Source organism: Bufo bufo, chromosome 1, assembly GCF_905171765.1.
Source record: "Bufo bufo chromosome 1, aBufBuf1.1, whole genome shotgun sequence".
NCBI classification, from domain to species: Eukaryota; Metazoa; Chordata; class Amphibia; order Anura; family Bufonidae; genus Bufo; species Bufo bufo.
In genome coordinates, this window is record NC_053389.1 from 837,303,722 (window position 1) to 837,320,363 (window position 16,642).

Sequence of the window (16,642 nt, forward strand, 5' to 3'; positions counted from 1 at the left end):
ATCACAGTAATAGCAGAACCCAACAGCAGCAGTGTGATAGCGAGGCCCAGCAGCATGCTTATCCTTGCAAAAATGTACCATGTACATATCAGTAGGCCAAGAAGTCCCATTGTAGGAATGGCAGTAGAGGCAGCAGGCGGGTGGCATCAGGATGGTGGCAGCAGGACATGGCCAGAAGTAATGGCCATTTTGCAGAATATTCCGGTGTGGCAGCACACTACAGTCAGATCATTAGTGGCAGAATGATCTAGTCTGAGGCATAAGGTACTGGTGTCTGGAACTCCTGGCTGATCCACGCCTGACTCATCTATATAAAGGTTAGTGTCTCATTTTGGGTGGAAAGGCGAGTTCTCTTTGGGGTAACTATGCCCCCCGCCGCACTGGACACCCACTCTGATGCCACACTACTGGCCGGACAGGAAAGCATGCCCATGGCAAATTCGGCCAGTTTGCTTGTCCAGGGGATCTTGGATCATGGGTGACAGGGTGCAGTACAAGTATGCCACCGCCTGCTCCTTGAGGTTCTGCTCCATGTCCTGCTGCTGTTGGTTGTTTTCTTCAGAAGGTGGCTTAAGAAAAGTGCTCATCAGAGACTCCAGGCTGAAGTTGCTGCGGATGGAGCTGATGCTGCTCCTGGGTCCCACCCCCACCACCAGTCATGGCAGTGGAGCATGAGTGCAGAGGGTCCCCCTGGTCAGACCTGTAGTGTCCCACTACGTAAGGATGGGCACTACTCAAGGGTCAATTGGGTCACGTTGCTCTCCACCTCCTGTGGAACATGGTTATGGTATTTTATATTGCATTGTAATGTATAATTTAATGTTATCTCCTGTGTACCAGGCCTGTTAGGGGTGTAGTTCCTCCTCCTAGGCAGTAGAGGAAGCTAGGGAACCACCTAGTATATATAGCCAGGTCCAGTTCAGAAGAGGGAAGTGTGGTCAGAAGCCAGTGTGCACTTTAACCAGAAGATAGCTGGGAAGCAGCTTCTGACATGCAGCTAGATAGCCCAGGCTCCTAGCTTGCCACCAGGGGAAGAAGTTACCTCCTGAAGATATCTAGCACCTTGAAAAGTACAGTGAAGAGCCACTTTTATCCAGCCAAATAGAAAGCTGAAGGGCAGAAGGATATTTACATCAAGAGGATATATACCGGATGAAGTTTTCCCTACCCAAGGATAAATCCAGCAATAGTCATACGGGCCTTGGTGAAAGCCAGACAGGATCTGAGGAAAGTACAGCCTGATCTGATCCACAAAACAAAATTTAGGTAGATCGCTGAGTTAACAAGCACTTCTGATTAAAGATTCTGTCCTATTCTCTCCCTCACAGCAGCAGCATCCTCTCCCTACACTAGTAACAGAAGAGTGACGTGCAGCGCTACGTGACTCCAGCTTATATAGAGGCTGGGTCACATGCTGCTCTGGCCAATCACAGCCATGCCATTAGTAGGCATGGCTGTGATGGCTTCTAAGGGCACACAAGTTAAACACTTGTTGATTGTCTGCTCTGCAGCCTTTTAAAAAGAGCCATTAAATCGCCGAACACCGAACCTGAACTTTAACTGAAAAATTCGGGTTCGGGTCCCAAAAATCCTAAAGTTCGGTACGAACCCGAACTTTACAGTTCGAGTTCGCTCAACCCTAGTAATGACGGCTTGGGACTCTCCACCAGTTCTCTTAAATGTGCAGAGTCAACTACATGGAAAGGGAGGGACTGTAGTACCAGCAACTTGGCCAGGAGCACGTTGAGCTTCTGCGCCGTTGGATGAGAGCACGCATACTGTTGTCTTTTTGCAATCGCCTTGGTGATTGATTGCTGTCAAGGAGGAACATCAGGAGTGATAGTCGATGGATGGGAACTACAGATTCCTTCTGCTGATGTTGTCGAGCCCTGACTGCTGGAGGGGGGGGGGGGCAGGCCAGTGAGAGATGCAGCGGATGCGTTATAAACATGATGTGGGGGTACATACATAACATAATAGAATTATATGTACTATGTATCTGTAGTATAAGAGTACACCTGTCACGGACATTCCCCCGACAGGTAGCAGGAGATCGGTGAGACTGGCAACACGTGGTTTGATCTGACAGGTTTTCCTTGTGGTTCAATAGGCGTCTGTGTGGCCTCAGGTGTTGCTTATGTGGTCATTTAACCTTCCTTATTTATAGTTGCTTCTCCGACTATGCTGTGCGATTTATAGCTTCAGTTTCAGTTGTGGATTGCTGGTGTGTGGATCTCTGCGGAGTTCCTGGTGCTTCCATTGCTCCTTTGAAGTTAAGTCTTTCCTTTCCCTTTTGTACTTTGTTTGGGTTCTGTGCATTTCCCAATTGTTTGTATTAGGCCTGAAGGAGACTCCTGTTCGTCCTTCCTTTTGGAGTTCTCGTCCCTGCCATTAGTACCAGGGTCCTATAGGGCTAGATAAGACTCTAGGTATTACTGTGTATGAACACACCTGCCTCTGGGGTCTCTTCATACTGGTAGTCAGTCAGGATTTTGGCTAGGGTTTTGCTAGGAGGTGACCATCTTCCTTCCCTAGTTTTCATGCCTGATCCTCCCTCCCTCTTATGCTCGGTGTGGTGTTTCCCTCCCACACCCAAGCGTGACAACACCAGGTCTGATTTCTGCTGGAGAGAAGGTTCAGTCACCAAATGGCTGAGTGCGTTGATGCCTTTATTTTATCCCAGCATAATGGAGCCTGGCAGCTACAGAGGTGCAAATGGTCACCTCCACCTGAGTAAAAAGGAACAGTTCTCCTCATCTTCCTGTCATATAACACCTCTGGCTGCCATGTACAAACTTCAAAAAGCATCTACTACCCCCTGATAAACCGGATACTAGAGAAAGGGAACTAATTTTGGCAGGAGATTTGAAACGTTTCGATTAAAGAGATTTCAATGTTCTCCTCTCTCTCATCAAGACTGGGATTTGTATAGTCAATAACTGGGACGAACGGAAATTAGAAACCAATCCTGGTTCTATAAAAAGGTTGCATGGACATATTTTATCGGTTACTCCGTGTGGGAGTCACAGCCGAGCTGCCGGGTATCCATTCTTCCTCCCCTTCTCCCGGGGGCAGTAAGTTTCTTATTACTGTATTTTCTCCCATTTATTAGATTCTTGCTGTCTTGCTATTCTCGACTTTGACAGATCCACCTCTGGTCATAAATTTTCAAAAAGCATCTGGTACCCCCTGATAACCCCCCCCCCACCCCTTTTATGATGTGCCATGGGAACTGACTACACGTCGGACCTCTCGCACAAAGGTCGATTCTATCAGAAACCATTTAGAGCCACAATAACTGAGTTGACGTAGCAATACAGGGAGTTCAGAATTATTAGGCAAATGAGTATTTTGACCACATCATCCTCTTTATGCATGTTGTCTTACTCCAAGCTGTATAGGCTCGAAAGCCTACTACCAATTAAGCATATTAGGTGATGTGCATCTCTGTAATGAGAAGGGGTGTGGTCTAATGACATCAACACCCTATATTAGGTGTGCATAATTATTAGGCAACTTCCTTTCCTTTGGCAAAATGGGTCAAAAGAAGGACTTGACAGGCTCAGAAAAGTCAAAAATAGTGAGATATCTTGCAGAGGGATGCAGCACTCTTAAAATTGCAAAGCTTCTGAAGCGTGATCATCGAACAATTAAGCGTTTCATTCTAAATAGTCAACAGGGTCGCAAGAAGCGTGTGGAAAAACCAAGGTGCAAAATAACTGCCCATGAACTGAGAAAAGTCAAGCGTGCAGCTGCCAAGATGCCACTTGCCACCAGTTTGGCCATATTTCAGAGCTGCAACATCACTGGAGTGCCCAAAAGCACAAGGTGTGCAATACTCAGAGACATGGCCAAGGTAAGAAAGGCTGAAAGACGACCACCACTGAACAAGACACACAAGCTAAAACTGTCACGACTGTGACTGATCCAGACAGGTCTGGGAGGAGAAGGTCGCAGCGACTTGCTACTCGCGATAGCTTGTGAGTTTGCTCCGTGGTTCAGGGTATGTCATCTGGGTTTTGGCTTGTGAACCTTTTTGTCCTGACTGGGAGTTTGTAGGCATCCTTCTCAGGTGAGTCCTGTCTGCCACTCCCAGCTACTATATTAGTTTCACTTTCACTTGCAGTCATTGCCAGATATAGTCCTTACTTCCAGTGCTACTCTGACCTTGGAAGGAGATCGTTTGATGGTGTTGCTGTGGCGTTCTTGTCCGGCGTGGACTGTCGTGTTTTGGATCGCCTTCTCTGCTCGTGACTGGATAAGTTTATCTCTGCTGTTGTTTGTTTGTTGCTGTCTTCCCCTGTTGTTTTCCTAAGACGTGAGTGATGGTGACTAGCGCTCCCATCGGCCTTTCCCCAGTCCAGTCTTGTTAGGGCGACTGAGGGTTTAGGCATACTGCTCGCCGCACGGGTTCACACCCCGTCTAGGGTATCAGGGCAGACAGGTGCCAGCTTAGGGTTAGTCAGGGGTGGCCATTCTATTTCCCATCCGTAGATAAGGGTCCCCCTTCCCCTCCGTCTGGTGCGACACGACTGCTGCTGGGATAGCGGTCGTGACAGAAACGTCAAGACTGGGCCAAGAAATATCTCAAGACTGATTTTTCTAAAGTTTTATGGACTGATGAAATGAGAGTGAGTCTTGATGGGCCAGATGGATGGGCCCGTGGCTGGATTGGTAAAGGGCAGAGAGCTCCAGTCCGACTCAGACGCCAGGAAGGTGGAGGTGGAGTACTGGTTTGGGCTGGTATCATCAAAGATGAGCTTGTGGGGCCTTTTCGGGTTGAGGATGGAGTCAAGCTCAACTCCCAGTCCTACTGCCAGTTTCTGGAAGACACCTTCTTCAAGCAGTGGTACAGGAAGAAGTCTGCATCCTTCAAGAAAAACATGATTTTCATGCAGGACAATGCTCCATCACACGCGTCCAAGTACTCCACAGCGTGGCTGGCAAGAAAGGGTATAAAAGAAGAAAATCTAATGACATGGCCTCTGTGACGCTTTGCGATCCACAGCGATACTAGGAAATCGCAAATGCGCCATATTTCGCAATCACAGAGACACCAGAGCCTTTACTAAAAATCTTCTCTTTTCACTAAAGGAGTAATTCACAGAGCAGAGGTGCCATTATCACCATCTTGTGACAAACCTTTCCTGCCCAGGCCAAGTTGAGTAGCTATCAATCTAGTTCTCTTATGACAGAACCTCATAAACCTGGTCTTTCTGCAGCCATAGTGTCTCCAATACCAGCAGGGGTCTCACACCTTTAGCCTGGGCAGCGAGCTTCAGAAGAAAAGGACAGATCCTTATCATACAGCTGGTTGGTACAGGAAGGAAGATGACCTGAAAGTCCCCTTCAATCCATAAGCTTCATATTTTTCCCATATTTTCCTAATATTTCATGGGTTATGGAAATGTGAAAGGAACCATCTTTTCAGAGATGGTTTTGGTTCTTCTAACCCACCTTCTAGGAAACCCGCGGGGAAATCAGAGATTCCCGCTCTGAGATATAAAGGTTCTAAGGCACCCTGTATTATCTTTTAGTAGTATTTGTTATCAGATGATGCGTAAAATTGTACTGATTATCAATATCAACTATATTTCTTGATTGGACTTACGGGATATGGAGAAATGGGCAAAGCAAAGATTCTGCCAGATTTTCTCCCTATGGGGCAAAGGACTGCCCCTGTTCCAATTACACAAGGCTGGACCTGTACGTGTCATAACCACTCCCCGCTTCAGAGTGGGTAAAAACAGTGACACACTCAGGCCCTGCGTCCTTCTTCTACCATCTGACGTCGACTAACATCACGACCGCCCGCTGGACACGGGCACACCCCACCATCTTGGATTATTATACAAAGACTTTGCCTTTTACTGGACTCTACCACGGTAATTCTGAACTTACAGACATTCTATTCCCTTCCACCTCTTACCTATTTCTATCCAAACCAATCTGTTCGACTGGCCGGTATATTTATCTGTCAGCTTTAATATATATATTTTTGTGTATAGTTTTAGAATAAAAAACTAATGATTTCATCATTCCAGTTTTGCCCTTGTTACTTGATGAACTGATCTATGCTAAGAACTCTGTCCTCGGAAGACATACTACCAAATTGTTTTATTTTTATAAATTGTTAATTTACTAGCTAGGTTGCAAATAACCGTTTCGTCCCTTTAGGATTAGCTAGCCGGGGTCTCTTCGCCCCGATTCAATACGAAGAGTGGTGGCAGCAAATTAAGTTGATTTCCAGCGTGAAATCAGTAATTTTATTTTTACCGATTGTACATACAATCGTGATTGTATCCTGTCTGGGCCCACCAACCAATCTTAAACGTCTTCTGTGCTCACAGTGGATTCGCCTCCAGAAGTCTCTAGTGGAGACCTGTATGGCAACTGTGGCATAGGACGACGGGATTGGCGGGTGGTTGGCACATTGTTGGCAGCGGGTGGGATAGCAGAACCCAAAACCAGGCAGAAGTCAGCTTTTGGGAGATCAGAGCACAAAGAACTGACAAGTGCAGCTTTTTGAGCAATCATAACAATAGGACAGCGGTTACTTAGTATCCTGTCCTGCGGAACTCGAGTTCCGGGCGCAAAACGGTCCACATTGATAGGAATAGATTGGTTTACATTTCCCCACCTTTTCTTTGCTATATCATATTCTTTTTCTGTTCTTTTCTGAATGTCTGATTCAGTTTCAAATTACCTAAGTTGGCCTGTCGCCGACTTACAAGCCTTATGTGAGTGGCACGGCATTGCCATTCTACACAAAAATCGATCACAGCTGATTGAAGCTTTGACGGAGAGAGACGGCCAAGCGATGGAGAATTCCAATCCCATGCGGGAGGCTTCGCTGCCCCTTCGTTCAACGTCACCCAGCATCGCCAGCTATAGGAGTGCTGAGGTTGCTACTTCAGCTCCGGGTGATGCAGGTACCCTGGAGAACAGCATGTCCACAGCTCCTGCTAACCCTCAGCAAGGAACAAGCAGCTCTGGACTAAACTTCACTGCCTTGGGCCCTATGAGCCAGCAGTTGTTACCGGGCCTGACTGGCGCGGATTTGCGTTTATACCTGGAGATGCAGCAACAGCAGCAAAGAGAGGAGCGGCAGCAGCAAAGAGAGGAGCGGCAGCAGCAAAGAGAGGAGCGGCAGTTCCAGCTTCAGAGAGAAGTGCTGCAACACCAGCGTGCACTAGAACTGTCCCAAGTGAGACAGGCCGAGCGGTCTTCCTCTCCTAACACTCCTGCTGCAGGAGGCATTCCTCTACCCGTGGTCCCCAAAGCAAGGTTTCCAGTTATGGATAAAAACGGGGACATTGATTTATATTTACGCTCGCTTGAGAGAGCGTGCCGCCAGTTCTGCATCCCTGAGGATCAGTGGGCTCTACACCTGACGCCTCAGCTGACTGGTAAAGCGCTGGATGCTTTTGCGGAACTACCCACAGACCAAGATTGCGATTATCAGACTATCAAGAATGCCATAATTGCTAAGTTCCAGTTAACCCCTGAGGTTTACCGGAGAAAGTTCCGTGCCATCCAGAAAGGATCCACAGACTCTTACGCGGATGTGGCTAGCCGCTTATGCACCACATTCCGCCAATGGACTAGAATTCTTAAAGAAAAGACTTATGCTCACCTTGAGGATTTGATGATCCATGACCAACTCCTTGCGATATGCCCTACAGATGTGAGTTTGTGCTGGAGCGCAAGCCCCAGTCTGTGAAAGAAGCTGCTGAGCTGGCAGACATGTTTGTTGCAACCCGGGTACCGGACATTCGCAAACCTGTGATGACGGACATCCGCAGGCCGCTGGTACCTGACAGCCGCAAAACTCCAGTACCCAACCAGGACAGAGCCATGTCCCAGAACTGGAGAGAAGGCAGGCCCGCTGGCCCTGTGAACCGTGAGACAACCAGGCCCTGGTGTGAGCTGTGTCGCAGGCCCGGTTACACCAAGCAAACCTGTTACACAGGGAAGCCGGCCCAACCTCCTAGCACCGTGACGACGCCAAGCCCTAAGGGGGCCAACGCTTCCACACCTACCTCGTCTGCTGTATTGCTGGTCGGAGGACCCGAGGTGCACAGCAGATCCCAGAATCACCAGCCTGTCACTGTGAACGGCCAGACTGTCATCGGATTCCGTGATACCGGTGCAGATGTCACCTTGGTCCGTTCACATCTTGTTACGGAGAAGGATATCCTTCCAGGAAAGTACCTCGCTCTGACCGGAGTTGGGGGCACTCGCACTCATGTGGCCCAAGCCCAAGTCACCATTGATTGGGGAATGGGACGGCAAAAGCGGGTTGTTGGGGTCCTGGATGATATTCCCGTTGCCACAGTGCTTGGCACTGATTTGGGCACCCTTGTTTCCCATTACGAATACCCTGCAAGCGCGCAGGAGGCCCAAGCAGGACTCCCTGCCCAAAACCAGGTACTGTACCGCCCTTTGGGGAAACAGGGAGACGGGGACACTTTGCCTGCTATTTTTACTGTCCCTAACGCACCTAGGGAGGTATCAGATTTAAATGTACAAGCAACCGAATGTCATTTGCCTACTTCTGCACCTGTCATTGTTGATCCGAATGCGTGTGTTAGTGGTAGCAATGGTGATATAAATGATGCTGTACCTGTTCTGGCCATTACACGTTCCATGGCCAGCCGCCTGAACTCAGAACCGACCGAAGGGACCCCCTCGGGCGATTCTGACCCTCAGGCGGATGACAATGCGAGAACGACCTTTTCATGTGATGATGATGATTGTGTCACTGCGCTGGTAGACGCTTCCAGTGTCGCCAGTAACCTGGGCTCAGATGGGGCTGCGGGGACAGAACCAGCCGTCCCTCCACCCACCTCTGACCCCAGCATTGAAGGTAACTCTCCACAGCTGACTTCATACGTCACTGGTCAGCTGGAGGAGACCGGTGGCGCTGCATTCGTGCAGGCCTTGAAGGGTGACCCTAGTCTGGAGGCCCTTAGGGCCCGAGCCGGCCAGCCTCTAGGTGAGGGCACTCCATATAAAATCTATTGGGAGAACAACCGACTGTACTGTGAAGTGGTGCAGCCTACAAAAGGTGGCGCAGGTGAGAACACGAGACAGCTGGTAGTCCCTAGGGAATTTCGGACACAGGTGCTCAAAGCAGCCCACGACATTCCACTTGCAGGACATTTGGGTATCAGAAAGACCCACAAACGTGTTCAGAACTATTTTTACTGGCCCACTATGGGAACGGACATAACTAAGTACTGCCGATTGTGTACCACTTGCCAGAGGGTTAAGAAGGCTGGAGGACCCCGCAAAGCTCCTTTGCAGCCACTGCCCGTGATCACAGAGCCCTTCCAGAGAGTGGCAGTGGATATAATTGGTCCCCTTCCCATTCCTAGCAGTTCTGGCGAACGCTACATCTTAACGGTCTTGGACTATGCCACCCGTTATCCAGAGGCGGTAGCACTGTCTTCCCTTAGGTCGGCCACGGTGGCGGACGCCTTGATCGGGATTTTCTCGCGTGTAGGTTTCCCCGCCGAGATGATCTCTGATCAGGGCTCTTGCTTCATGTCGGAGTTAATGGAAGCCCTCTGTGAGAGGATGCAAATCAAGCACACCACTTCCAGTGCGTATCACCCGCAAACCAACGGCCTTTGCGAACGTTTCAACGGAACGTTAAAGCAAATGCTGGCCACGTTCGTGGAATCGCAGGGGAAGGACTGGGAGCGGCACCTGCCTCATTTGCTGTTCGCTTACAGAGAAGTGCCACAGGAGTCCACTGGGTTCTCACCCTTTGAACTCCTATATGGACGAGACGTCCGAGGGCCCTTAAAACTGATTCAGGAGACCTGGGAGGGAAAAGGTGACCCCTCAGAAGTCTCTGTGGTTGAATATGTCCTAAAATTTCGGGATAAGATGGAGTCCCTCATGACCATAATGACGGAAAACCTTGCGAAGGCACAGGCCAAACAGAAGGCTTGGTATGATCAGCATGCCAGAGAGCGGTCATACCAAGCAGGTCAGAAGGTATACGCCCTACTCCCTGTCAGGCAGAACAAATTGCAGGCTGCCTGGGACGGGCCATACACCATTCTGAAACAGGTGAACCCAGTCACTTACCTAGTGAGTCTCGGGGGTAAGCGACAGAAACTGTTCCACGTGAACATGTTAAAAGCACACGAGGAAAGAGAGCAGTATGTATTAGCAGTGTGTAGCCAGCTAGAACCCGAAGAGCCAGATCCACTGATAGACTTGCTAGCCGAGCTACGAGACGTGGCAGATGATTGGAACATCAACCCCCACCTCTCGTACCCACAGAAGCTTCAGCTCACCACTCTCCTGAGTGCGCACAGCGCCACATTCTCAGGCATCCCTGGCCAAACCAACCTAGCAGCTCACCGAGTTGACACAGGGACCCACCAGCCCTTACGGCAGGGCCCCTATCGCACCTCACCCGAAGTGCAGGCTGAGATCAAACGAGAGATTGATGAGATGCTACAGTTAATGGTCATCCAGAAATCCTCTAGTCCATGGGCCGCCCCGGTTGTTTTAGTCCCCAAAAAGGACAAGACAACCCGGTTCTGTGTCGACTATCGGAGACTGAATGACATCACCATAACCGATGCGTATCCCATGCCTCGAATTGATGAATTGCTGGATCAGCTGGCGTCCGCCAGCTATCTAACAATCATGGACTTGAGCCGTGGATACTGGCAGATTCCGCTTGCGCCAGAGGCGAGAGCGAAATCCGCATTCATCACCCCTTTTGGCCTCTATGAGTTTACTCGTATGCCCTTTGGGATGAAGAATGCGCCCGCCACCTTTCAGCGGGCCATGAATGAACTGTTGGAAGGAATGCAAGGTTATGCCCTAGCATATCTGGACGATATAGCCATATATAGTCCAACCTGGGAAGATCACCTTGACCATCTGTCACAGGTATTGGGAAGACTGTCCGCTGACAATCTGACCGTTAAGCCCAACAAATGTCAGATTGCCATGACAGAGGTTCAGTACCTTGGACACAGAGTAGGCAGCCAGACCCTGAAACCTCAGATAGGGAAGGTCGATGCCATTGTAGCATGGCCACGGCCTAACACCAAAAAACAAATACAGGCATTCTTGGGAACGGCAGGGTACTATAGGAAGTTTGTTCCATCCTATAGTACTCTGGCTAAACCGCTGACCGATGCCACGGGCAAAAAACAACCCAACACGGTCACATGGAACTCGGAACTAGAACAGGCATTTCGGGCCCTGAAGGAAGCGCTAGCTAGCGCTCCTGTCCTTCAAGCTCCCGACTTCTCCCATCAGTTCCTAGTACAAACTGACGCCTCAGACCACGGTCTGGGAGCCGTCCTTAGTCAGGTGGACGCAACCGGGAATGAGCACCCTGTCCTCTACCTGAGCCGAAAACTACTTCCGCGGGAAACCGCATACTGCACCACTGAGAGAGTGCCTAGCGATCGTATGGGCCCTACAGAAACTACAATCGTACCTATATGGACGATCCTTCATGGTCATCACAGATCACAACCCTCTCAGCTGGCTGAAACGTACTTCTGGTACCAACGGAAAACTTCTCCGCTGGAGCTTAGCGCTCCAACAGTACGATTTCACGATTCAGCACAAACCGGGAAGTCGCCATCAGAATGCTGACGGACTTTCCCGCTGTAACGAGCTCAAATAGGGAGTTGGGATTGCTTCAGTCCCAGTCTTGCTGACCACTCCTTCCCCAATCTTCCAAAGGGGGGAGGTGTGACGCTTTGCGATCCACAGCGATACTAGGAAATCGCAAATGCGCCATATTTCGCAATCACAGAGACACCAGAGCCTTTACTAAAAATCTTCTCTTTTGACTAAAGGAGTAATTCACAGAGCAGAGGTGCCATTATCACCACCTTGTGACAAACCTTTCCTGCCCAGGCCAAGTTGAGTAGCTATCAATCTAGTTCTCTTATGACAGAACCTCATAAACCTGGTCTTTCTGCAGCCATAGTGTCTCCAATACCAGCAGGGGTCTCACACCTTTAGCCTGGGCAGCGAGCTTCAGAAGAAAAGGACAGATCCTTATCACACAGCTGGTTGGTACAGGAAGGAAGATGACCTGAAAGTCCCCTTCAATCCATAAGCTTCATATTTTTCCCATATTTTCCTAATATTTCATGGGTTATGGAAATGTGAAAGGAACCATCTTTTCAGAGATGGTTTTGGTTCTTCTAACCCACCTTCTAGGAAACCCGCGGGGAAATCAGAGATTCCCGCTCTGAGATATAAAGGTTCTAAGGCACCCTGTATTATCTTCTAGTCGTATTTGTTATCAGATGATGCGTAAAATTGTACTGATTATCAATATCAACTATATTTCTTGATTGGACTTACGGGATATGGAGAAATGGGCAAAGCAAAGATTCTGCCAGATTTTCTCCCTATGGGGCAAAGGACTGCCCCTGTTCCAATTACACAAGGCTGGACCTGTACGTGTCATAACCACTCCCCGCTTCAGAGTGGGTAAAAACAGTGACACACTCAGGCCCTGCGTCCTTCTTCTACCATCTGACGTCGACTAACATCACGACCGCCCGCTGGACACGGGCACACCCCACCATCTTGGATTATTATACAAAGACTTTGCCTTTTACTGGACTGTACCACGGTAATTCTGAACTTACAGACATTCTATTCCCTTCCACCTCTTACCTATTTCTATCCAAACCAATCTGTTCAACTGGCCGGTAGATTTATCTGTCAGCTTTAATATATATATTTTTGTGTATAGTTTTAGAATAAAAAACTAATGATTTCATCGTTCCAGTTTTGCCCTTGTTACTTGATGAACTGATCTATGCTAAGAACTCTGTCCTCAGAAGACATACTACCAAATTGTTTTATTTTTATAAATTGTTAATTTACTAGCTAGGTTGCAAATAATCGTTTCGTCCCTTTAGGATTAGCTAGCCGGGGTCTCTTCGCCCTGATTCAATACGAAGAGTGGTGGCAGCAAATTAATTTTATTTCCAGCGTGAAATCAGTAATTTTATTTTTACCAATCGTGATTGTATCATGTATGGGCCCACCAACCAATCTTAAACGTCTTTTGTGCTCACAGTGGATTCGCCTCCAGAAGTCTTTAGTGGAGACCTGTATGGCAACTGTGGCCTAGTACGACGGGATTGGCGGGTGGTTGTCACAGCCTCCTTGTTCACCTGATCTGAACCCCATTGAGAACCTGTGGTCCATCATCAAATGTGAGATTTACAAGGAGGGAAAACAGTACACCTCTCTGAACAGTGTCTGGGAGGCTGTGGTTGCTGCTGCACGCAATGTTGATGGTGAACAGATCAAAACACTGACAGAATCCATGGATGGCAGGCTTTTGAGTGTCCTTGCAAAGAAAGGTGGCTATATTGGTCACTGATTTGTTTTTGTTTTGTTTTTGAATGTCAGAAATGTATATTTGTGAATGTTGAGATGTTATATTGGTTTCACTGGTAAAAATAAATAATTGAAATGGGTATATATTTGTTTTTTGTTAAGTTGCCTAATAATTATGCACAATAATAGTCACCTGCACACACAGATATCCCCCTAAAATAGCTAAAACTAAAAACAAACTAAAAACTACTTCCAAAAATATTCAGCTTTGATATTAATGAGTTTTTTGGGTTCATTGAGAACATGGTTGTTGTTCAATAATAAAATTAATCCTCAAAAATACAACTTGCCTAATAATTCTGCACTCCCTGTAGTATGGCAGACGTCCCATGATCCTGCGCAAGTTCTCTGAAACGTCTCATAAAGGAGGCCTTTCAGGGACCTTGCCGTGTATGGCGTAGCAGACGAGATTACATTAAAACACTCAGCATCTCCCCCTTCACCAGCCGAGCACGGATGACGCACCTGGATGCGTAGCAGTAGATCAGAAAAAATAGAAAAATCCAGCTCAGGAATGGTGGAAAAAATATAGCAGCTTTATTGCGGCATAGAATCTTCAACAAACAGGAACAGTTCGGTTACGCATTTCAGACCCTAAATAAATAGCGGTCCTTCCTCATGACGTATGGAACTTCTAATGAGATTGCACTGTATGAGCTGCTCACACAGCCGGCCATGCAATCAATCAATCCCATGATCGTGAGAAACAGCACACATGGTGCAATCACATCTATCTAATCAGCTTGAAAGCAGTATACAAAAAGCAAACTCTGCTGACAGACAAACCGATACGGGTGTACAGTCAATGCAGATATGAAAACAATGGCAAAGCTATGCGTGCGCTATATAAAGGTATGTGAGAAAACACCGAGGCACTAGAAAGACTCTCCTAATAGTGTAGAATTAGATCCTGCCTTTTGTTGAGACCTTGGGGTTGTCTTGAACCCAGCTGGAAGACCCAGTATGCCTCCCGATGGAGTCGGTTCCTCCTATGATCCCCCCTCTAGTGGGAAGGAAAACTCTCTCACTTCCTTGAGCCACTAGACTGGAAGTATCGCCTCCATGTAAAATCGCAAAGTGAGTACTGACAGCAGACACGTTGCGGTTTTTGAAGTGTGGAACATCTGAGATGTGCTTGCGAATTCAAGTATAATTTCATTTGTGGTGCACCCCACATATTGCAACTGACAAAGTTTGCATGTTATCAAATAAACTGCGAACCTTGTATTGCAATTTACATAGGACTGAATAGTGAATTCCTGATTATTAGCAGCAGATCTAAAATTCCTGGTGGATCTAGTATGATCGCAACAAATGCACTTAGCACGGCCACATTTGTAGCTGCCCTTATAATTGAGCCAGGTTGATCTCTGTACGGTATTTTCAGAGAACAAACTGGGACTCCGAAAATTGCCCAAAGTTGGGGCCCTTCTCGCTACACATTTCACTCCCTCCACGACCATATCCATCCACTGATTATCACATGATAGCAGTGGAAGATAATTCTTAATGATTTTACATATGCGATCATATTCCAAGCTGTATTGTGTCACAAAGGAGGTGAAACCGCGTCTGCGTTTGGATGTGGCATCCACCTGGGGCAGTGATTTTATTTACGGAAAAACCAGAGAAACCCTATGCATGGCTGAAACTTCAGTGACAGAGGAGGCAATACATTTATGAGAATAAGCCCTGCCAGTCAACCTGTCTGTAATATTTTTCGCCTCTTGTGCGAACAAATAAGTGTTTGAACAGTTGCGGCGGGCTCAAATTAATTCACCCTTAGGGATGTTACGTATTGTGTGAGGTGGATGACACGAGGAGGCGTGCAAGATCGTGTTTCCTGCTAGTTCCTTTCTATATGCGGTGGTGATACCTTGGGAAGTGGTGCAGTCCCCTCCAAACACAGATCTAAAAAACATATACGTGACCTATGATGTTGGAGGCTAAAAGAAATAGACTCCACACATGAAATGATGTAGTCAAGGAACAGTGGAATGGCCGCCACATCACCAGACCATACAATCAGCAGGTCATCGATGTAGCGACCATACCACCAAAAGGGTGGGTGTCAATGAGGAGAAAACACCCCTCCCACCATGCCATAAAGATATTGGCTATGGAGGGAGAGAATTTGGCCCCCATCGACACCCCCGAGATCTGTAAATAAAAAACTGAATTGAACATGAAAAAGTTGTACAGGAGGAGAAACTCCACCACTATAACCATATATTCTTGGAGTCCATCTGAATAATCACTGTATCTATTGAGGAACCAGTGAAGGGATATCAAAGCTAGATCATGTGGAATACTGGTATATAGAGCAGTGACATCTGCTGTGATCCAGGCAAATCCAGGCTCCATTTGAAGTCCGAGAATGGCTGCAGCACAGACCCAGTATCCCTGAGGAAACCTGGAACTTGTGAAATAAGTGGTTGTAGCAGGGAATCGATCCACTCCGAGAGTCTCTCCGAGAAAGAACCGATTCCTGCCACAATGGGACGTAAGGGAGGAGGGAAAATCCCCTTATGCACTTTAGGGAGTGCATGGAAAATCGACACAACAGGATGTTGTACATAGATATAGTCATACTCCTTCTTAGTGAGAAGGCCCTTTTCTAATCCCAAGGCCAAAATGCTAACCATTTTGGACTGAAAAGGGAGGAGAGGGTTGCCAAACAGAGGTTTGTAGGTATCAGGGTCATTTAACATGGTTAATACCTGAGATTTATAGATACCAATATCTAAGATGACAACCGCTCCTCCCTTGTCAGCCTCTTTGATAACTATGTTGTGCATATCTTTTAGACTTTGAAGAGCCCCCCGTTCACTGTGAGATAAATTCTCACATTTATTATAAGTACCATGTGCCATACAAACCTCTATTTGGCAACCCTCTCCTCCCTCTTCAGTCCAAAATGGAATATGATCGCATATGTAAAATCATTAAGAATTATCTTCCACTGTTATCATGTGATAATCAGTGGATGGATATGGTCGCGGAGGGAGTGAAATGTGTAGCGAGAAGGGCCCCAACTTTGGGCAATTTTCTGAGTCCCAGTTTGTTCTCTGAAAATACCGTACAGAGATCAACCTGGCTCAATTATAAGGGCCGCTACAAATGTGGCCGTGCTAAGTGCATTTGTTGCGATCATACTAGATCCACCAGGAATTTTAGATCTGCTGCTAATAATCAGGAATTCACTATTCAGTCCTATGTAAATTGC